The 22,811-nt window shown below is 42.4% G+C and overlaps 1 protein-coding gene across 1 annotated transcript in view; it reads left to right on the top strand.

Moving 5' to 3' along the window:
* The first annotated feature begins 356 nt into the window (after positions 1-356).
* The window catches only part of ARHGAP32 (Rho GTPase activating protein 32), a 186,292-nt gene continuing 163,837 nt past the window's right edge, over positions 357-22,811 (top strand). The window contains exon 1 of the mRNA XM_010581387.1: positions 357-417. The gene's annotated coding sequence lies outside the window, so the exon portion shown is untranslated. The remainder of the gene's footprint in view (positions 418-22,811) is intronic.

The following is a 22,811-nucleotide window of genomic DNA, read 5'->3' as shown; positions in this document are numbered from 1 at the left end:
TTTGCTAGACCTCACTGCCTCTTATGGATATCTAATCATCTAGCCCGCTGCAGTGGTGGTCTGATGAAAGACTTCAGTCTTTTGATGGGATTTGAAAGTTGGGTAATAATGCTTACTTCCAATTTACGGTTTAGCGTATAAACCAGAAAACGTAATACCGGTTTTTACACAGCTCCTTTTAAAACTGGCTGCGTAAACACGGAAATGAATAAAGCCTTGCACGTCTCCTCTGGGAAGCCAGTAAATATTACCCTGTTTTCAAGAAGGAGGAGGCCGAACAGCAAATACATTAATGTAATATATCCAAGGTTACGCAGTTGGCAGAACTGGGAATAGAGTCCTGCTTTTATGCCTCTTATTGGTCACTTGCATCGGAGTTGCTGAAGTTTTATTTAGGGGTAAAGACATCCAGAGCAGGTAAGGACCTCCCCGCATGGATCCGAGGGCCAGGGGAGGAGGTGCGCAGGACAAAGAAATTCCTTTTCCTCCCTCCGGCTCGGGAAGGGTTACAGCTGAAATGCCTGTAACAGCCTCAGGAAAACATGAATCAGTGCTAGCGAGGGGAGGCGGAATGGGAGCCCAGAATCGCAAGCTCTTTTTGTGCTTTTCGCTTATAGACACCTTTCCGGGGGGGTTTCAGTCCAGCGTTTTGGGAGGGTCTCGGCAGAGCTGACGTTGAGCCGGGCTGTGCTGGAAAGCAGATCGTGTTCCTGTGCCGTGCCATTAAAGAGGAGGCTGGGCGCGTTGGTGGTGTGGGGTGGGAGGACTGGAGAAGGTGGGGGGCACAGGACCCCCCCCCCCCCCCAACCTCAGCCCTTTCTCCTCGCCTCCTCCCCCGCTCCCCTCCGCCGGCCTCCAGCCAGCTGCTCCTGCGGAGCCAGCGGGTGAGTGTGCAAGTGTGAGCGTGGGTGAGCGTGCAAGCGCGTGTGTGAGTGTGCAAGCGTGTGCGCGCAACATGGAGGGAGGGACCGGAGCCGCCGCTGCTGCTGCTGCCGCCTTTACCAATATCTATACGGCAGCTTTCACTGCGGGAACGATAGGAACTGGAAGCAATCTTGATGAAGCTGAAAGGTCAGTACTATCAATAAATCACCCGCAGATAAATGCTCCTCGGAGATGCTTTCTTCCCCCCTCACCCCCCCCCCCCCCCTCACCCCCTTTTTGTCAGAAACGGAGTATTCAAATGTTACCGTATCTCCAAGGAATGCAATTGTTTCCCAATTGCAATTGTAGCCAGCGATGTCTAATAAAAATGTAGAGCATGATTTGAGAAGGCAAGCGTGTCATTTTCATATAGCAAATGCAACTTCATTTTAATTTTTAGTGTATTTTTAAGCATATGTATACAGCTGTGTATCTTTTAAGTGGTTGAGTATTTGAATGGAGAAAGGTTAATTACCTTCTTCAATCTGATTACACTATGTAGGTTACACTAGCATATAGAAAGCAGACAAAGTGTAATTTTGCATCCCGTTCTTCATGTGATAGTGCTCCTTGAGGCATTTTCGGGTAAAGTGTGTAGAATGTGGTTATTAGCGTGACTGAAACTTGCATTTTTTTAAAATCAAAAATGTGATATATCCTGTCCGTTGCAGAGTAGAGCACATACTCTGTACTTCGGCTGTGTGAAAACAGCAATAGTCACAAGGGTTCTGTGCTGAGCATTTTTTTTTTTTTTTTTTCCCCTTTCTAATGGATAACTAAGTGCTGTTGATATGGTGTGGCTTTAGGAGCAATAGTTCTGGAGGGCCAGGTTATCATGTAGTTAAAATTCTTGTGGAGTGAGACAGTGCTGATTATCTTCATGGCAAATCGTCTCCTTCACCCTAGGCTTGGATTTGTACTGTGGCTGATAGGAAATAAGCCTAGTGCTGTTGCAGTTCAATTGGGATTTTCTACTTCAGGGCTGAGAGTGCATAAATGTTTACTGGTGGAAAAAAAGGAGGGAGTTGGGGAAGCAGTATAATTTAAAACTTGCCGTCTTGGGCATGCTGTTACCACCTACCTGGTTTACAGATCAAGGCTGTTTCTACCAAACTACAAGTTATTTATGAACATAGCTGCCGGAAGCTGGAGACGCGGGTTCTTATTTCACTGTATAATACATTATCAACAAAGTCTTGATAATTTATGCTAACTCCACCCACTTCAGCTCACACTGCCAGAAACCAAAGGAGACTAGCTCCTACCAGCACTGCAAAATTTCTCTGAATTTGTCTGCATTTTCTTTCTTTCTTTCTTGAAGTATTTGTCCTTGGAAAAGCTGCTGCTGAATATCTTCTCATGGATTGTACTACCTAGTGACTTGGGTACTGTGAGAAAGCTAGTTGGGTAATTTTGGTTCCACTTACTTAGAAACAAAACTGTATTTAAAAATCAAACGTGTATAATGTGCTAATGCTGAAGTCTTTACTCCCCAACTTCCTTTGTGATGGAAAAAGCACAATACGCAATATTTGTCACTCACGTATACAGACACACACATGCCGTAGAGGATTTTGTAAATAGGAACACCATGATTTTTGTTTGGTGTGAATTCCCTTGGGAATGTGTGGAGCTCACTCCGAGTGAAAGCTCTGACATTTGTGAGTAGCTGGCAATGTCAGTGTGTGGAATACCAGGTCTGCGGCTAAAGACAGATGGAGTTTAGCAATGATTTGATACATCCTATGGAGCTTTCTTCCAAATGGATCTAGTATTTCAGGGAAGTCTGCAGATTAAATATGCTTTAGTTCTGGCAGTGACAGTCCCCTTTTTTTCGCCGCTTGTGCAGATAGCCCAGAGCATGACAGAACTTTGTCTTAGCTTATTATAGTTGACCGTCCAAAGGGGAGATGTCTTACTCGTGTTCCCTCAGTGTCCGGCTTTTCAGGGTAGAGATAAGAAATTGTGTTGTTTCTTAGAAGCAAGACTTGCATTTAATAGGATTATAGAAGTATTTTTAACTTCATGCTCTCAGTCCAGTGCTCCTGACTGATACTTGGAGTATGGGGAGTTTTCTGATTATTGATATAAAAGTAAATCTAGACAGAACGAACTGTGCTGTGTGCTGATGCATATTTTCTTCAGGGGGGAAAAAAAAAAAAAATCTTTTTCTGAGCGGTACATCTAAGGGTTGCAGAATCCTTGCCCTACCTGTAGCAGTAGCTTTTTGGCTGGAGGGGAAGAGGGACAGAAAACAGCAACTCCCTGAGCGTGTAGAAAGAGCAGACGTTCCAAGGGACAGCCGGATCACAGCACAAACAGCAGAGCGGTGTATGTTACTTCGGATAGATAGCATCTTCTTCGGGGCCAGTCTTCGGTGATTTATGTTATGCATAACCGGTTCTGGGTGACTTGCCGTGCCATGACGTTACCTCTGCCTGAGCTGCCCGGGGACTGCTGAGCTGCCTTTGCTCCTGACCGCCCTGCACCCTCTGCCTCCGCTTACGCAGCTTTCCCATGCTCCAGCGGCGAGGAGGGGGCTCTCTCCAGCCCCCCAGGATGCTTTCCGTGGAAAAAATCCCTGCGTTTTGTTTTACGGAAGGAGGGGGCAATTTCCTCAGAGCATCAGCAAGCACGTCCTTTGCTCCCCCCGGTTGTTTTTGCAACAATCAGCATATCAAATATACTCTGTGACATCTCTTCAGTATTTTTATGGAGAATACTAAAAAAATTGTTTAATCCCTCTTTGCCAAGCTTTTTGGTTTAATCTTTCTTTGCTTGGAACCATGTTTCTTCCCATTGTTTGATACTTTCTGAAAACTTCAGGCCCTGGTATCCGGGATCAGAAAGTAATGTTTCGACATGCTGCTCATGACAGTGGTCATTAAAGGAAGGTAAATCCCCTATCTTTCACCTGTGGTCCTGTGTCACAAAAAGGAATGTTATTCCCAGCTTCCATTCAGTTATCAGCCTGGAGAAAAGGAAAAAACCAAAAAAACCACAGAATAGGTGGTGGAGGGGAGAAGCAAGTTGACTTTGAAATGGTGGATGTGATGGACAGAAGGCAGAAGAACTGGGATGGGGTCTGAGCTTTCCAGTCATGAGGATAAAGACCAAAGCAGGCAGCTGTTTTGACTTAGAACAGGGTAGATTTCAATGTGTATTCATGTAAAAAGAAAAAAAAGGCAGATGTACACCTTTTGTGTATGCATTTGAATGAATGTATATTGGAAATAGTAACAGGAGGCAGTGGCAAGGGCTGAGAACTGGAGTAGGCATCTCAGTTTCATTCAGTTTCTTAGAATGGCAACATACTGTTGTATCTTTACTGTTTGTTGTTCTTGTTTATTGTTGAAGGAGCTTTCTGTGTACTGTTTCTGGAGGAAAAAAAAATGTTTGCAAACATGTTTGAAGTGTATATCCAGAAAACAAATTAAAATATAAACTTCAGCACTTATGTGTGTTTCACGCTCATGCCTGCTGCTTTGTTCTGGCCTAATGGTAGGGACCAGAGTGTGATTTAGAGTGGGGATGATGGCAGGAAACCGGGGAGGAATTTGAACTTGGTACCCTTGCTTTGAAGCAGCACTTATATTGTAGCTTCTCTTACGTCCTGTGTTCATTCCTTCCAAAACTGTGAATGTGACATTTGTTATCCCAGCACCTCTGGAGACACCTCAGAGGTGATGTAATACCTGTTTTTCTGTCAGTTGCCTTTTCTTACGCAATCCCTAATCTAATCTGGTTTTCTTCCTTTGGGTAAAACAGTAAAAAGCGCAATACTTACTAAAAGATCTGTTACAGTTTTCTTTCAAAGCTGATAGCAACCAGCGTCTGGTCCGAGATGCTTTGTGGTGGCACACTCAGTTACAAGAGGTGGTGGTCGTAACTGGCTGCACAACGTTCGGCAGAGCCAAGCGTGACCTCCGCTCAGCTTTCTGCGCCAGGAACAGTGCGTATGTGTTGGATCATCTGTGTTAGCTCATCATTGTGGCTTCCACTTTAATTTATAAAGGGTTGCCCGCCTTGCATTCCCTTGCAGTAAGTCCCATGGCTGAATAAACTTCTGAAGCATCCAGAAGATGACAGTGCATTACTGCTTGTTGGGTTACATATTTACAATTACTCTAGGTTCACTTTGAAGCTCCTCGGAGGCCTGAAATCTCTGGTTAATCAAACTTGGGGAAGGACTTTTAACCTGACACTTCTTGTGATGTTAGAGACTAGAAAGCCCTTGTTACGCATGCTAAGAGTTTAACGCAGCTCTTTGTTTTTTAATTCAGACAGTTCAAGCTGGGGGCAATTTTAGCTGGCTGATCACAAGCATCCTATTGCTTGTGCTGAAATAAGGTGATGGCTTTGTTGGATGTTGAGCTGATACACAGGCGGTGGTAATGGTTTGCTTTCTCTTGGCAAATGAATTTAAGGCAGTGCATAGTCCTGATGGGATTTCACCACCCTTAGAGGGGGTGGTTCTGTTGTTATGACTCTCCGCTTGATCTGAGTCTCTGGGTGCAGCTCACTGTTGTAGACCAAATGTGACACACTAATCAACTCCAGCAATGTGTGTTTTCTTCTTTTCATTATGTATTATACAGCAATTTTCCTATTCACAGCGCTATTCAATAGTCAAGGATTTCTCAACATTTTTCCCCCAGGGTTTATAAATTAGTGCTCCAAACCTTGTTCAGGATTGGAATGTAGCAGATGAGATTTCAGCCCTTAAGGAGTGTTTTAACCATGCAAACATGCTTTAATTTCTGGCCACGTTTCTTCATTTGTGTATTTCAGAAGGTTTTGTCCTTTTTAAAAGTGAAATGTAAGAATATAATAGACAAACTTTTTTCTGAAACATAAACGCAAAATTTCCAAGCCTTTTCAATCTGTTCTCTGTACACTTTCTCTTACTGATACTTCAATGGAATAGCTTTACTTACTGTATTAGACAAATGTAATTTGTAAACATACGTTGTATCTCTTTGCAGCTTGTTCAGTGTCACTCTGCTGAATTCTGTTTTAGGAGTGTAAGTGTGCTGGACCAATGCATGTCATGCTTTTTAAAAAATTATTTACATAAAATACCCAACTATCTTAAGTGCATATGCCTATGGTGACCATGTGAAAATCTATTTGTTTTCTAAATAAAGATGTGCTGGGAGGAAAATTTTGAAAACCATATCGATATATATCATGAGATCAAGAGTCAAAAGGTAAATAAAAAGCACTAAACTACTTACTACATTTTTTTTTTGTGGTGTCTGAGCAAATCTCGTCATTCGGAGTGATGGGAAGAAGGGCCATGACACAATATTTTCATGTTTTCCATTAGTGATACAACATTAAAGCTAGAACTCTGTATGGCATCAAACACACAGCAAGCCCCTTGCTACACTTGAAATAAGAGTGAGTTTTGACCTCAGACATGTGGCCTAACACACTTGTTCATGTGTTTGAAACTTAGACGTTCTTTTTGAAAATAATGCCTGTAAGCCATCCCAGCTCTTGAAGACTATCTTTAACGTGCTTTTGCACAAGCAAAACCCACTTTGAAATCAACTCTTGGTAGTGTTAGTCTAGGGGAACATCCAAAGATTTGAAGAATTTTCTGAAGTTAAATTGGTCGCATATGGTACACCAAAGGAAAAGCAGGCTAGATGGAGTACTTTCCTAGCCAGAAACAAGGCACGGGTTGCGAAAAATAAAACAAGAAGAGGAAACTGCAATGATGTCTTAATTTTGCACAGTTTCTTCTGATGCACGGTGTTGACAGCTTCCCTTTAAAAGGGGACTTTCCCAGCTTCTTATACTACCAAGGGAGCTGCTTATGGGCACACATGAAAATACTTAGACTTTCATAGACTGACAATCTCCATTCCCTATTAATGATTGAGGGAAACAAGGCCAATGTAAGATATCAGTTTCAGAAGATGGTTGTTCTGAAATCCGAGTATTTGTGGTTGCAGAGAGCCATTAAATTCATGCCCAGAAGGTTAACCAAAGCTGTGTTGACTTTTTTTGTCTACAAACTAATTTGTTTAATACAGCCACGGTTGCGCATAGCTTTTTGCAGGAGCAATATAATGAGATTAACAAGCCTCTGATCGCTTCCCTGTCTGATACTTAAATCCCCATGGGAAGCTATGAAAGTGTCAGAGCTCTGTTGCTCTTGTATGGGGACCGCGCTGGCAAAGCTGAGAGTTGTTCTTTGTGTAAGATGTTGTAGATTTGGTTGCTGGGATGATGAGTAGCTAAGCTTCAATCTGTAGCCTTGGAGCCAGTGTGATTTTTTTTAAGAAACAGAGAAGAGATGCTGAGGCTGCCAGCCAGGGGGTTCATTATTGGAAAGAGAAGACAACCACGGTCCTCCTTCCCCCTGCGATACTCTGAAGAGGGAAGTAAGTTTCATAGGGAGATAATTATGCTACTGGAAAAAGTGCTGTGACAGCTCACAGCATCACAAGTGGAGTTCTTGTGGGGAAAAAGCCATGTTAGACATAACAGATTTCTTCCCTTTTTCTCCCAGTTAGGTATGGTGTATATGCATAGTGTTGTCCTGAAGCACTTGGTACTCATCTCCTTGCCTTTGCTTTCGTTGCCTGCCTCAGGCTAATAGGCACTAAGTTTGTTGTTTTTAAGTGGCATAGCCCACAGTCTGATTTGGCATACAGATTGACACCTGAATTATTATTTTCTCCTGCTTATAAAAGCATGCATGATTGAATGATTATGAGTGCAAAATTAGAAGCTTTTTCTTAAAAAGAAAACTAAAATGAGGGAGGATAGTTTTATTTAAAAAACCAAGCCCACAACTCGGTCTTAATTTTGAAGCAGCATTGTATTCTGACGCTTTCTTCACCCAGTGCCTTTAGCATTATTGAGATATTAACAGTTGCGATACATATTTTTGTGGAAATCTCCACCAGTCTCCATGTTAGATCTCTCTGTGCACATCCATAGCTTACAGCCCCTTCTGTTTAAGGTACATGCCTGATATTTAATTAGTTTCCCCCAGTTTCCCAGTGGGGCCTCTCCAGTTGGCAAAAATGGCTTCTCTCCAGTTCTTGAGCAGTGGTTAGCTTGGTGGAGATGTTGCTCTTTGGCTTGTGTGTAGGACTGATTACTTGTAGGAATAATACCTCTTTTCTCCACGCGTCAGTGTATGTTAGCAAACATTGGAGACACATGAATCACACAAAAACCTTTTCTCCAGCAAACGCCTCTGGTTTTGAATACATTCTCCCTTTCAAGGGCTTGACCACACATGGAACTTCTCAGGAACAGCTGCTCACAAATAATTCCAGATGCAGACTGACCCTGAATACAATGTTGTATTCTGTATTGGGCCTGTTTATGCTGACCTTTTCCAATCTCTTTTATTGCTTTTTAAGATCAGGACTATCTCTTTGCTCATTTAAAATATAAATTCTAGATACTTTCAAATCTCAAAATTCACACGCAGAAGCTGAAGCTACTTTTACTCGTTGCTCTGTTCTTCTCTCCGTTTGGGGCTGGCAAATTGAAGGTGCTTTGCTGCTATTGTGACTGTCCCTGTAACAAGAACTGTAGGATTTGCAGGGTCGGCAGAGCCATCGGGCACACAAGCAGTGAATACTGGTCTGTGCTTTGCTGCATATGAACTTCAGGAGAGAACTTTAGCTCCCCGAGAACTAGTTACTCAGTTACACGCACAGGTCAGAAAGGCTAGTATGATGTGGCAAGGCAGCATCTGAACTTCTTGGCGACAAGACTTTGTGGAGATAAAGATTTCTTTCCTTTCAAGGAATATTGAATTCAGCTTCTCGATTATGATTTTCCTTGTTTCTTTTTCTTTTTTGGTGAGGAAATGTCAGAGCAAAGATAATTATAAATCCTCTAAATTATTTTCAGATGCATCAACGTGCAGTCAGTTGAACAATGGAATGTATACTTGACCGCATTTACACAGAAATCAGCCAGGAAAGCCACCAGAAAGAGTAGGGCTGGAATTGCTTGAACCTTCTTGGCTGCTCACTGTGCAAGGAAGAGCGTGTGTAGTTATGCCAGCTGGAATGCAGCTGCTCCTTAAATCTGGCACCTAATGTCGAGTCCTGTCAAAGTACATAATGTTGAAGAATCTTGATCAGTTTGTTTGCAGACAGAGAAGTATCAGTGAAGACTTGACTTGCAAGGGTGAAGTGCTGTTACGTCTCTGTATGTGAGTCTTTCAAACTTGCTACTTTGAAGATGAAATTTGTGTGGGTTCACAAAACCATGATGGGTTAATCTAGGACAAAAAAAAAAAAGAGGGGGGGTATTCATGTAGACGGCTAGTGGTTCCACAGATTATCAGTGGCTCTACTCCCATTCAAGCTTGTGCTCCATCAGCAATCTGCAGCTCTCCAAAATGACTCATACCGTCTGGAGTACAGTCCTTTTAAGAGAATTTGATAGCACTTAGTGATTTTGCTGTGCACTTTTTCTGTGGATTCTGTGGAGAGAAAGGTTTAGTGACATGTGTGATGTTACTGAATGTGTGATGTTACTGAAAAGTGCTATATAAACGCACATTTCAATGTCATTGAGAACAATAGCGTAAGTACATGATGCTAGTTCATGGGGCAGAAAACTCCTAGGCCTTTTCAGTACTTTCAGCTGCTCTGATCAGTAGTGAAGATGTTAAAAATACTTGATATGTTTGGATGCTAACACAATGTAGCTGTGACGTTAAATTTTGGAAAACATTACTAAAAGGAAAGAAGTTAAAACTGATTTGGTAAACTGTTTTTCTGGTTTTTGTTTGACTTTTTTCATACCTTGTAAATTACCATGGCAGAAATTAACAACAGAAAATTTCAGTTTATTTTTAGTTCATGTGTTTCCTTTTGTGTTCAGTCCTTGGATGTGGGGGTTACAGTGGGGTTAATGCACTTCTTTTACTGGCAAATAGCACAAGCAGGCATCCATCACAGATAAAATGAGAAGGGGAAAAGCATCTGTAATACCATGAAGTAAATAATTGCATATTTTCTGTTTTTCTTCCTTCCCAACTGCAGATGTGACTCACTTTTTATGAGCAAATGCTGGATTAAAGAATGAGATCAAGGTGGGTGAAAGAGAAGGCCTGTCTTAAAACTGTCATGCAGCTGTGTTAGGAGCATATATCTACCTACCTTTGGGAGATACTAACGTTAGTGAAATCACGTGCATACATAATAGCAGAGTGAAAAAGGTAATATGCACTTGCGTATGTTATACCTTTTCTTTCCTGTTCTCTCTCTCAAGAGAATGGAAAACAAGTTCATTAGTGGAAATAGCAGGGATATCTTTTTTTATGTTGGTTTGTTGCATTGTTTGGTGTCCTAATGCAGTAGACTGACATTTTATAAGTTTGAAATTCGTTTGGTTAGAACATCTCACTGTCGTCACACATGGAGTGTTTCGACTTTTTCTCTGCCTATTGATGTTATGTTTCTTTTGCCTGTGCTTGAGGCTGGCCAGGGCACACGATGATCTCGTATGTGACGTGCTTCCCTTTTATGAGTGAGAGAAGTGAAGAGTAACGTATGGTCCAGTGCTGACTCATAGTCCTGTGCTTGAACAGAGTGCGTATAACACTTAATTTAGAGAGATCGGAACAAAATTACCAGGCCTCCCAAAAGGATTTCTCCATCTTTTTAATTCTAGCCTCTCTTCCATCTTCTTCTGGCCACTCACCTCTTCTATTATATGATAATACCTTATCCTAGTGCCAGCCTGTGCTACTTTATACCGAAGGTGGTGGCTTTTGCCATTCTTTGTTTTCTTGTGGGATTCCCTACCTAAATTAGGTTGCATGTATGCAGTCACTCCAGAGACTGAAAGACTCATTTTAAAGAAATGCCGATCTACTAGAGTGGCTTTTCATCTATACTATGACTGACCCCTCAAGCATTTAAAAAACAGCAGTCAAGTCACTGAAAAATCACAAGATTGACTTTAAAAATTATGCCTTTTAAGGTGCGCTTTGATTTTTTTTTTTTTTTTTTTTTTTAAATTTGCCTTCCAGTTTGAATTTTTAAGTGCAAGATGGGTCATGTTGTTCACCTTTCCTCTGCAAGATGATTTAATAATTATAGTGAAAGCTGAGAATATTTCTTAGCTGTTCGACTCCTTGACTGGAGCTTTGAAAATACAAAATGCTGAGAGATTTGCAGTGAAATGACAAGAAATTCTAACATTGAGTCTTGCACATTGTATTCTGATGTGCCTGTAATTCAAGGTCATGTTCAGTCCCAGTGACATTTATGCAGGTCATGTAAGTCCTAGTAGGTGGTCTGGCAACAAAAATATTTCCTCATTTCCCCTCAGCTCCTTGAAAAACAGCAGGCAAGATATTTTTTCTGCATGCGTGTTTATAAATTTGCACACGCTTTTTGTTACCTCTGAAGGGGGTCTCAAGTACAGCTTCACGTAGAATTGTGTTGTACTGTGGCAACTTCTGCTCTGTGCGGGGCTTTCTAAATATGTGCAGAAGGTAGGCAGCTAACTTCATCTTCCCTTCTCACTGGGTGAAGTTGGAGTTTCGGGTGCTGGAAGAGGCACTCAGGTAGTGCTGTTCGCCTTGTGGAGTAGTCGTTTGTCTCTTACAGGGAAATGAGAGCAACATGTATATATATATTTTAATTATTTTTGTATGTCATGTTGAAGTACTGTGAAATATTGCTTTGACTTTAGAGTATGTAATGCATTTCACGAACTCCACAGAAGCAAGGGAAAGACAAGGTGTTGATCTCACTGGTGCAGCAGACTTTGCAAATGAGATTTCGTATCTGATTACAGCTAACAATATATCGACATAGGATATGGCATTGGTAACAAATACCCATTGAGATGTAAAAATGTTGTTGAACACCAGCTGATGCCCATGCAGGCTTTTTTATTAGTACCTGACCTCTTTTTGAATCAAGATGTGCCTCTGTATAGGGAAAATTTTTGACAATCCCCCATGGCTCATAAAAGAACAGAAGGTAACTTTTTTGGCCTATTCTCTCTTGTGCATACACAAAGTTTTCTTAGTGCCTGCTAAGGAAAAAGTATTACCAGGCAGGCTGGATGCACAGAAATTGAAAGACTCATAGGAAAGAACTTCAGACTGCTACTTACTGGAAAAAAGGACATGTGCAATTATAGATAAAATGTATGCTGTGGGATTGCATGGAATTTTGAGGACAATACATCTCTGGCAACTTACCCTGGTGTTACCTGCTAGAAAAAAACTGGTGGTTGTTTGACTGTTTAGCCTAAAAGAGGCAGCAAACATTTCATGCTCAGGGATGCTATTGTCTGCGCCTGCCCGTCTGAAAACACTGGGACCTGTACGAGACAATAGCATGCAGTAAAACTGCAAAGACAAGCATGCAGGAAAACTGCAGGATGCGTAATGTTCCAGGACACGTTTTTCTAAAATGAGTCCAAAAGTTGAAGAAAACAGACTAGTTACTAAATAATACTGACTCAGAGATGCAATGTAGTCAGGGCTTAATGCACCAGATGTGACTTTCTGGAGAATAGATTTATTTTAGACCCTGTCACGTTAACGACAGGCGAGAGGTTGCAGTCATCCCGTGCTTCTCGCGTGGCTCACTGCACTACGGGGAGGAGAGCGCCAAGGGTAGGAGGGCAAAAAGGTACCGGCAGGCTCACCGCATCGAAAACTCGCGGGTGGTGGGTGAGCGGGACTGCCGTGCACCGCATCGGTGATCAGCGCATCGGCGAGTTAATGTTACCGTCCTTCGCAGAGGGCCGGTGAGCTCTCAGCTGATGTTCCAGTCCCTTTGGCTACCAAGTCATGCGTGGGGAGCTCCAGCCAGAGCGTTGATATTCCTGGCTGTAGAGTGCTCCGAGAACTGCCTTTGTTTGGGGTTTTAAAGGTGTTTTATTGTCACTCATCAGGTTATGGAAATGCTGATCAGTAGGGAGTACAGTCAGGTGTGCAGCACAGGTAGCAAACAAGAAATACTGGTTTCGGAAATAACTTCCATCATCTTCAGTGCTGTTTGAAGAGGGGAAATATTGAAATAGAAACTGTAGGTACTTCATGCTACTTGTTATATGCCCGCTCTTGATAATGACTTTACCCTGGCATGTGTATTTCATAAAAATTGTGATATAACTGTCTTTGGAAAAATATGTATTAGGAATTCAAAGGAAGCCAAAAGCCAATGAGTTTAATACATAGAGCACTGGAATACGTACAGATGTAACCTCTGACTAGGTGAAATATACTTGCGTTTGCTGATTCCATTAATAAGTTATTCATATGCCTACTGATATCGTGCCTTGTCTCTCAAACTTTCTTTCCCAACCCTGGCCCAAACATTCCCCCCTTCCCAGCTGTCCTAAAACACAGAAATCAGAGAAACAGTACCCATTAATGTTTGACATTTTCTGATGCTATGTACAAACAGAACAGGAAGGAAAAAAGTGCATGTTGAGGAATACCTTTTGCCACTATCGTGAGCCTCTGAACTTAAGAAAAATTATAATTTTTACTACCTATGTAGGCATATTGAGTGTGCTAAAAGAAATTAATTGAACCTGACTAGCTCTCTGTGCAATAGTGAGCATGTGACAGCATCCTGGTGGAAAATAAGACATAAATCTGAGAAAGGGCTTGGTTCAACGTTTTCCGTCACCGTTTCTGACTGCATTGCTTTCTGTGTAAACAATTGGTGCTAGCTGTTTACGGCAACTGAAAAAGTGGGAAATGTCGTCATGGTGTGAGCGTGGCCCAGCAGGAAGTTTCACGGGCAAACACATTTTGTGTGATAGGAAATCTTCTTGTGTTCTAACAGTGCATTAGATCTGTTTGCACGTGCCGAGAAAACAAAATGATGTCATTTTTAGAGAACGTATTTACTTACTGCTGCATTTACAATAAAACAAGAGCATCTTCAAAGTTTTAATTATATAATGGGAATACAAGATGATGTCAATCTCCATCCAAGAACAGAAAGGGTTGTCGGTTTTGACTAACTGTGCTCCCTCCCGTCGGTTTTCCAAAATGTAATGGGAGGCATCAGGTCTGGATGGTATTGCCTGTTCATTTACTACATGAAAAATAAAGCATAGCAAACGAGAAGAGGTTACTAATATAGTTTAGAGATCATTTAGATGTTGCTTGAAAGACTTTTATAGTTAACTGTGAGGATCGTAGGAAACTCATAGAAATCAGTGCCAAGAGTTTTCTTGGGAAACATGTTGCTAAGTCTTACATTAAAAGTAAAAATCTTTGGCTAATTACCTGGTTAATTTGATGTATTTCAGAGATAAGAACAGAGCAGCTGATTCTTCTTTTATGTTCTGTTTGAATAGCTATCGCAAATGTTTTTCCAAACTAGGAAAGAATATTTTAAAAAAACCAATTTCCGAATAAAGTTTGCAAAAAGCATTTCAATGACCTCATTTGTCTCTGGGAGGGAAAAAACCTACAGGGGAGGGAAGGGGCTCCGGCCTGGGCTTGTCGCATGGAATAGTGTCTCACTCTCTGAACTGCCCGTGAGCGTCAGGCTGGGGACGAAATCAGAGCGGAGAGGGAGACGCAGATAACCGGTCATAACCCTTTGGGAAGCCACCAGCCTCGTTCTGCGCGAGAGCAGGGAGAGGAGCCTGGCTTGGAAATGAACTTTCTCATGAAACGAGAGAGATTCAGCTCCTGTATCAGACAGAAAGATTTCTAAAGCACAAAAAGCGGCAACAGGAGATCCACGACCACGTCCTGCTTAAAAACGGGGCGCTCAAGCCTAATTCCAGTTTACTTGCGGTTGTGGTCGGGCCGTTCGTGGCCAAAGTTGGCACGCCGATGGGACGCAGAACTGGAGGTCGCTTGGGCGGGGGGGTGAGCAGGGTACTTTGAGAGAAGGAGATAAGGGGCTGCAGCTGGGCTCACGCTGGGCTGCGTTGCAGAGGGAGGGAGGACACGAAGGCTGGGCCACCGGTGGAGTCCGGACCGAGGCACGTCCTCCCCTGCGAGTCACGGCCTGAGAGCTCCCACGCACGGCTTGGCTGATGTAGGGTAATTCCTTATGTTGTATTAAGTAGTTTGGGTTTTTGAAGCCTCACTACCAGCTCTGTAAACAGGCCCTGAAACCGTGCTCCTGAGGGGCCTCAGCTTTTCTGTCAAGCTGGTAGTTTGGTGCTATTTTTTCCTCCACTTTTTTCTATTTCAGACTCTTCATCTTTCCCTCTAGGTGTGTTTTTCCTCTTCGGTAAGGAGATTTTGTAATGGTTACGGTCTCATTTTTGTGGCACGGGGGTTTTCCCTGGCCTGATGACAAGGTGAACTTTCTTTTCTGAGCATTACGGTAGTGAGGAGGTGATATGAGGAGCAAGGAACGGGTGACTAGCTTTCCGGGACATTTCATTAGCTGTTCGTCTATTCCATAAACCCAATGCTCAACAGGAGTCTCTTGGAAGTGCTGCCTGTCAGGCTGCTCTGTTCCCTGGAAGTTGTATTATATCTTACAATTTTATTCTTCTGTTCGCTACATTCTTACCTTTTTTATTTTTTAACCCATTCTCTCACAACCTTCTCTTTTTGCCGAGTTTTTCATTATGCACTAAAAAAGTTTCCCTTGCCGTTGTCAGTTCTAAAAATCATCATGATTACCGGGGGGGGGAGGGAAGCTTGAAGAGCACTGTTTACTGCCATTTTCCTGGGCACTGAAGTTGATGTGCACTGGTTTCAACAGTATCTCATTTCTTTGGGAAGGCTAATAGCCTGGTCACTTCATTATCCTGCCTTTTTGCACAAGTGCCAACATAATAGAAATGCATTCATTTTCCAGACTACCCTTTGGGTGCTTGAGGCAAATGCTTTCAAAAGCCGATCCACACTTTCTTTTTTTTCTGTCAGACTGAAAAAGCTATAAATCTGTTAATCACCTGTCCTTTTAGGTTAGCATATTGCATCTGTAACCCTTTTTAATGTCTTAAAAATAATGGGACAGTGTGCTTTCACTGGTAGGTACTTTACCAAATCATTAAGGCTTTATTAGTCTATTTATTTATTTTCCCAAGAGGGCATTTTATTACTGACAGCATGAGTCAGGACAGTTAAAGGTTGCAGTGAAATATTCCAGTTTCTGATGTGATGCAATACAAAGTGGAATGAAATGTTACCTTCATCATACTAAAAAAAAAAACAATTAACGCACTGTATGCTGTGTTACCTGCAAGACAGAAATCTACCAGTTATCTCTTCCCAGTAACTTCTTCCCCCCAGCCTACATCGTTACGTAGGGAGTGCCTGGCAAGGAGAAATGTTGTTCTTCTGTGTTTGTGTGCAAACAGGTTGTTAGCATGGAGTTAAAAAAGTGTTGTCCGTGGTCACGTTTTATGGAGAGAAGGCTATTATGAAGGAAAGAAGGCAGACTCTTGGGTTTCATTCCAGGCTTTGCAGACTCAGCTACTGATGAGTCTTCTGCATTATTTACACCATTTTTTAAGCAAGGGTAGCAAAAATAGCTATTTTACAGGAACATTTTGACTTAATTGTGAAGAGCTCTGTGGCTTAAGTATAAAAATTACTTCAGGGCAAAATTTTATTTTATTCCTGTTGGTCTTTTGAAACAGGATTGAAAGGTGGATTTAGTGGCTGCATGCAATTTTCATCAGGATTGTCCTTGTTTATTAGCTCCCCCTCCCAACCCTGTGAATTGTAAGAATTCTGCCCAAGGCACTGGGGAGTGGTGAATGTTGACACAGGTGTCAGGACGATGGTGCAGATGTTGTGATTCTCCTCACTACGACTTCCTGTTTTTAACTGCAATTTATTCTGACACAACAGTCCAGGGTCCATCTTGATCCCTCATTGCCAGCCATCCAGCTATACAAATACATGGATTTTCATGTGCTAGCCGTAAAGCCCCAGCTTTCCTTGGCTTGCAGGGATTAATTTTCCCACTGGTGGGAATGGACAGTGTCTTGTGTTAGCCATAAAGGTTGGTATGATGGCAAAGGAAAGCATTTAGAAAATCATTCTAAGTACTGTTATCTGTTCAGCTGCCCGAGTCATATTTTCTGGCTTTTTCTCCTCTCCTGTTTGACTTTATAGCTCCCTGCTTTAGCCAACACAGTTATACAGATATATTCTGTTGCATAAAGTATTGGCATCCTCTCATCTTTTATTGCCCTTATGCATAAGCAAAATGGTGGCAGAGATACTGTGTAGAATTTATACTGGTGGAACCACGCCAGGAGTGATTTTAAAGGCAGAGGAGAAGGAAGCGTTAACGCATGGTGTTTTTCAAGTGATTGGGTTTGCGAGTGAAGAATGATGGAAAGGAATTACGGTTACCTGATGCTTTTTTTTTTTTCCTACCCCAGCCTTGCAAAGCACGTAAGCATCTGCTGAAATTTCACTGAACTTTGCCACGTGGTTCAAGCCAGGCAGCTACCTGAATGCCTTGGTGTTTCTCCTGCAGCTAGGTTCCAAACTGAAGGGACAGTAATGCCTCAGGTAATTTAGGAGGGTAGAGAGCTAAAATGTTCTTGAAAAGCTATTTGCATAAAGGTTTGCAAAGGAGAGAAAGAGTGTGAGAATGTGTTCAAACTGAGCAGTGAAATCTGCACAGCTTGACTTGTCTCGTCCATCTGGTTGGACTACGTTATCTATGTTTAACAGATTACATTTAATCTTACCATTTCAGGGAGAGCTGTTGAGCCTCAACAGACATGGGAGAGCCGTCCTGTAAAGTTATGCAAGTAAAATGGGAGCTTAAATTTCATGCTAGTTTCTTAGGAGAACAACAGAGGAGGTGCAGAAATATCATGTCATCTTTCTGCCCTGACCAGGTTCATTGGCTTGATGGGCCAGGAGATGGCTTTGCCGCACTCCTGCTCCTTTCTGATTTTGTGCTGGATTCCCCAGGCTAGTATTTTCTTTCTTCTATGTGCTTATCTGACTTCTGTCCTGGCTTTGGCTCCCTATCATGTTGCTCGCCAAGAAAAGCACATTATCAGCCTACCTGGGCAGAGGTAGTGGTGAAGCAGGGGTTAAAGCGAGCTCAGTTTCCTGCTCCTCTGCTTGCTCAGGTGTGCTGCAAAGGGTAGTAAAGAATGGCTGATTAGGAGAAACAACTTTGTGCGCAGAGCTTATGGGACTAGGCAAGATTCCAGACTGAGAACTCTTCTTGTTTCTTTTTATTTTACTTATTTTTTTATGGTAGCTGTCATTTCTTGCAGAAAAGATTTTCCTACTTTCCTATCTGCTGCTATATTTTTTCTCTCTTTTTTTTTTTTTTTTTTTTTTTTCTCCTGCTGAGTCATTGCACAACTCAACAGTCATTTGTGTGGCTCGCTTCCTGGAGTCTTGAATCGGTTTGTCACGTACCTTTCTTCTTTCCTCCTACATTTAATATAACTGCACTCGTTTCAAGCACTTCTGCACAGCGGAACCCCTTTCAGGTGGTCCCATGGTATCTCTCGGTGATCAGGGTGAGTGAAGCATGTACTAATGGCAGAATTCGTCCTGTGCTCAGTAAGCTATTACTCCTGTGATAATGTTCACATTTTAAAATTATTCATTTTCCTTACACAGAGGCAGCTGGCAAATGCAGACGTTTTATCTTGTAACTGAGGGGACAGAAAACCTTGTTTGCTTTTGCTTTTTCATACATTCCACTGCTGGCATCTGCTTAGGCAATTAAACACCTTTCATATTTTTCATCCTCTATAATGCATTAGAGGGGTCCTCTTTTTGTTGTTCTTTGAATACCTTTTCAATCTTGATTTGTCTATGAATATGTAGTTCACTTTTTTCCTCTTTCTTTGTCCTCCCTTCCTTCTGCCTTTAAAATTGGGTTGGAGTTTCAGGGACTTTCTTGGCCTGTCTGATGTAAAATTAAAGAGGTTACCTAAAACCACAAAGTTGTGGAGCAGTGCAATTAATATGTTTTGTTTTAAAAGGATGAAAATTCCTGGCTGACGTTTTTTCAATTTTAAAATGTCCTTGTTCCCAGACACAGGTTGTTTCTGTAATGCTTATATTTTTGTTGCTCATAGTTTGCTTTTCAAATTAAAAAAAATAAGCAGAAGCTTGACCTTTTTTTTCCCCAAAGTGTTTGTGTTTCCGATGCTCCCCAACCCCCAGTTAATTAGAACTAACAACTACCAACAAAACTATTCTTTTTCCTGAGCTCTGGCATTCCCAAAGGATCTGGGTGATGTCGCACGATGAAGCATTGCAGCACCCTTACGACCTCAGGTCCTCAGCTCCAGCCTTTGCAAAGCTAAGATGAATGTACAAATTCCCTTCACTTAGTATGAAGAGACACACGTAGACATCAGGATGGGATCTGCAAAAGCCCACATGAGGCTTCAGAGGGCAGGAGGTGGCCAAAGTCAAAAGAAGGTCTCTGAGGAGTGTGTGAAGATGCTTGCTTGCTCATGCCCTCTTTGTGAAACTACCTCCCAATGCAGGTGAACTATAACGATGCTATGGCTGAGCGAGGCGTTTCTACCCCTGGCACGTTCATTAGGCCAACAGGAGTTCTTGTAGCCGTGTGCTTTGCTACCGATCCAGTGGAGAGGTAGTCCTTTTTAAAATTTATTTATTTTTCCTCCAGGGCAGCGTCTGTAGAGATGGGCAAGCACCTCTGCTGGCACAGGGAAGATATGTCATCAGATGTCTGGGGAGAGATGGGGAGCTACCCCTTTTGGAAATAGCAGAGCCCTTGCACGGCATCTTAGCTTGTTACGGAAACTTCATCGCTGGATAAAAGTGCTGTCTTGAAGCTGTGCCGCATAAGCACTTTGACAATACTGATCTCTGCAGCCCAATACTGCTATGTTTAGTGGTCCTAGTAAGTCTTTCTGTACGTAGCTTATTGCTTTCTCTCCCTCTCTCTCCTTTTTTCGAAAGAAGTTCAGAAGGTGATGAGCAAAGGAGAGGAGGAGGTATTGCATAAAAGCTTAGTGGTCAGAGCCATAGATTGGGAAACAGCAGACTTCAGCGCTCTCCTGAGCCTGTGCAACTTTGTTCTCTGAGAGTGCCCTAACTATCTGTTGGTAAGCTGGACTGGGCTCTGGTTCTCTTCTACATCAGGCTGGAAAGTTTTGTGGCAAGGATTGGATGAGAGCAGAGAGTGCGTGATCCTCTAGTTTTGCACAGCAGCGTGTTCTTCTCCCTGACTCTTGATTTTTTTCCTTCAGGCCCTGATAAGGTGTTTGGTATGTACGTGTCTTAGGATAAAAGCTGTGCTACTGTGAATGGTCTTTGTGGTTGCGAACTGTGAAACTGAGGTTATTTCCTACTTTAGGCTCAGTCTTCCTCTGAAATACTGGACAAGTTACTTGAGCTGTCAGTTACTTTGGGTTTTTGGAAAACAGATGGAGGTATTCTCTTTGCTCACCTCTTGCCTGCTTTGATGTAGATAGTCCTTGCCTTGACATTTTATAGTCTCCTGGCATATCCAAGTACAGCATTTAGCATAATTGGGGTCAGTAGGCACTAGACAAGAGTGCTTATTATCAGGAGTCCTTATAATACAGGTTGCACATGGTATGTCAGTATTCTTCTTCTCTGAGTAGCCTTTAGAGTTAATGTTTTTGTTTTATGATGTACCATCTCCCAGTCTCTCCTCAAAAAAGAAAAATAAATCTAAATTAGACTAAAGCCTTGGCTAATCATTCTTTCTCTATTCATCTCCGTGGCAGCAGGAAACCTAGCAGCAGGGCTTCCATTCACAGCAGACATGCGTGCCAGCTCAGATGCTTCTGTACCAAAAATGCATGTGTGGGTGTTGAAGGTAAAAATGATTGGACAGTAGTGGTTGCAGCTGTATCCTTGAGAACTCAAGGCAAGGGAGATCAATGATCTCTTTCCTGTATGTTGGGGTTTTTTTATTACTCACTGAAAAAGGTACTTAACAATTGCAAATTATTCCAGAAGGGCAAAGGAAATGTTTTTTGATCGTTAAAGACTGCATCAACACCGGCTCCGTTTGTAGTGCTGGCATTGGTTCTGCACAAGGTAAGAATGGAAAAGTACTCTGAACTACTGCGAGACATTTTGACCACTATAGCACCTTTATCTTCTGGTCTGTGTCCAGCTCTCAGGTGCTGCTTACACTTGTCACCCCTACATCTTACTGCACTGCTGCCACTTCCATTTCCTCATCTCGCGCATCAGAAATGCGAGTAGCAGACGGGTGGCCTAGGCAGATTTGTCCCGGTCAGTGCTTTTCTTTTCTAGCGTTGTGTTAGGCTCAGAGTGACCTGTTTGTTTGTGATGCACATCTCTCTGCTGTCGAGAAATAATTAAAGTATGGCTTTGCACATATTATGCCCATATGACCCCCACCTGGTTAAATCTGTCCCTGATGACTTACTGTAGTTGTAGGCCTCCATTAATTCCATTTCGCTGGTCAAGAGCAATCCAGTAGGAGTAATAATAGTGCAGTGTGTTAGTAGTGATTTCTGTTCATGGAAAGGACTGAGCAACCTATTTGCTGTTGATACCATTGAAATGGAATGAAAATAGCAGAGGTAGGAGGAGTGCTGTTGTAAGTATGATGCAAGGGCCACTAGTCATTTAAGACTAGTTATTTGAGTCAGAATAGCTGGAGCTACTCTTTATTTATTTGCTTATGCTTATCTTTTATTATTTGTTCAATTAATTAGGTTCTGGTGTCCCAGAATTAATTTCCATTCTTCTCCTTGTGAGTATTCACTAGCAAGTCTTACTTTTGATGGTTTTTTTCCCCCTGGCTTCTTCCACAGAGTGCGCCATAACCATGCTGTGCAAAATGGTACATACACAGTCATTTTTGCAGTGAATTGGATAGGTGGAAAGTGTAGCTCTAGGTAGGTGACTGGCTCCATATAAATGTTTTAGTTAGAGAAGGGATTTCCCTGCTAAGCAGCTAGCTGGCTGGGCAAGTTTTAAATGTTGTTTCATGTTATGAACAGTTGTCACTTAACAGCATGCGAGGCTAACTGTAACTGATTAGTTGATTGTACTTGATCATTCCATGTGCTGAAAGCATCATTTTTCCAGTATATGCGTCTATGAGGAAAGATTAAATTTACCATGGCTTTGCATTGGCACTGAACTACAAACAAACAAGAGACCAGCCCAGATGAATGTCCTTGGATCTAGGTTTAGGTCATTCTTTACAATTTTGGGGTATACTTTGATCTTTGTTGCATTTGGATTAGCTGTAAACAGGTGGGTTTTATTAATGCTTTGTGTTACGATAATATTGGAAGACTCCAGCGAAGATTGGAGCTGCTTTTGCTGGGCGGTGGGGAAGTCATGAGGTGAAAGGGCTGGTCCAGAAGAAAGTGTAATCCTAACAAACAAGACAAAAAAAGGAGATTGCAAAGGAAGTGCGGGGAACATTAGCGCAGGGAAGAGGTTTTGGCTAAGAGCTTGGTGAGAGGGTACCTGTCTTGCTGTCATTTGGATGAGGAAAGTGAGTGGCAGGAGTCTGAGCCCTGTTATGCCAGGGTTGGAGCGTAACATCATTCAGACCATGGCCAGTGGGAGGGAGAGAGACACAAAGGCAGGACATCCTGCTGCCGCTGGCCCACAAGAATTTTTTGTTGATGGTGCCCAAGTTTAGACTTCTCACTGGAGCACGAAGGGCAGGAACAGCCATCTGTGATGGGTTGACCCTGGCTGGACGCCAGGTGCCCACCAAAGCCGTTCTATCACTCCCGCATCCTCAGCTGGACAGGGGAGAGAAAAATATAACAAAAAGCTTGCGGGTCGAGATAAGGACAGGAGAGATCATTCACTAATTACCATCACGGGCAAAACAGACTCAGCTTAGGGAAAATTAGCTCACTTTTTATTACAAATCAGCCAGAGTAAGGTAAATGAGAAATAAAACGAAATCTCAGAACACCTTCCCTCAGATCGGAAG

This window comes from Haliaeetus leucocephalus, unplaced genomic scaffold (genome assembly GCF_000737465.1).
Source record: "Haliaeetus leucocephalus isolate CR32 unplaced genomic scaffold, Haliaeetus_leucocephalus-4.0 Scaffold773, whole genome shotgun sequence".
Classification (NCBI taxonomy): domain Eukaryota; kingdom Metazoa; phylum Chordata; class Aves; order Accipitriformes; family Accipitridae; genus Haliaeetus; species Haliaeetus leucocephalus.
This window is presented reverse-complemented; position numbering and strand designations above follow the sequence as displayed.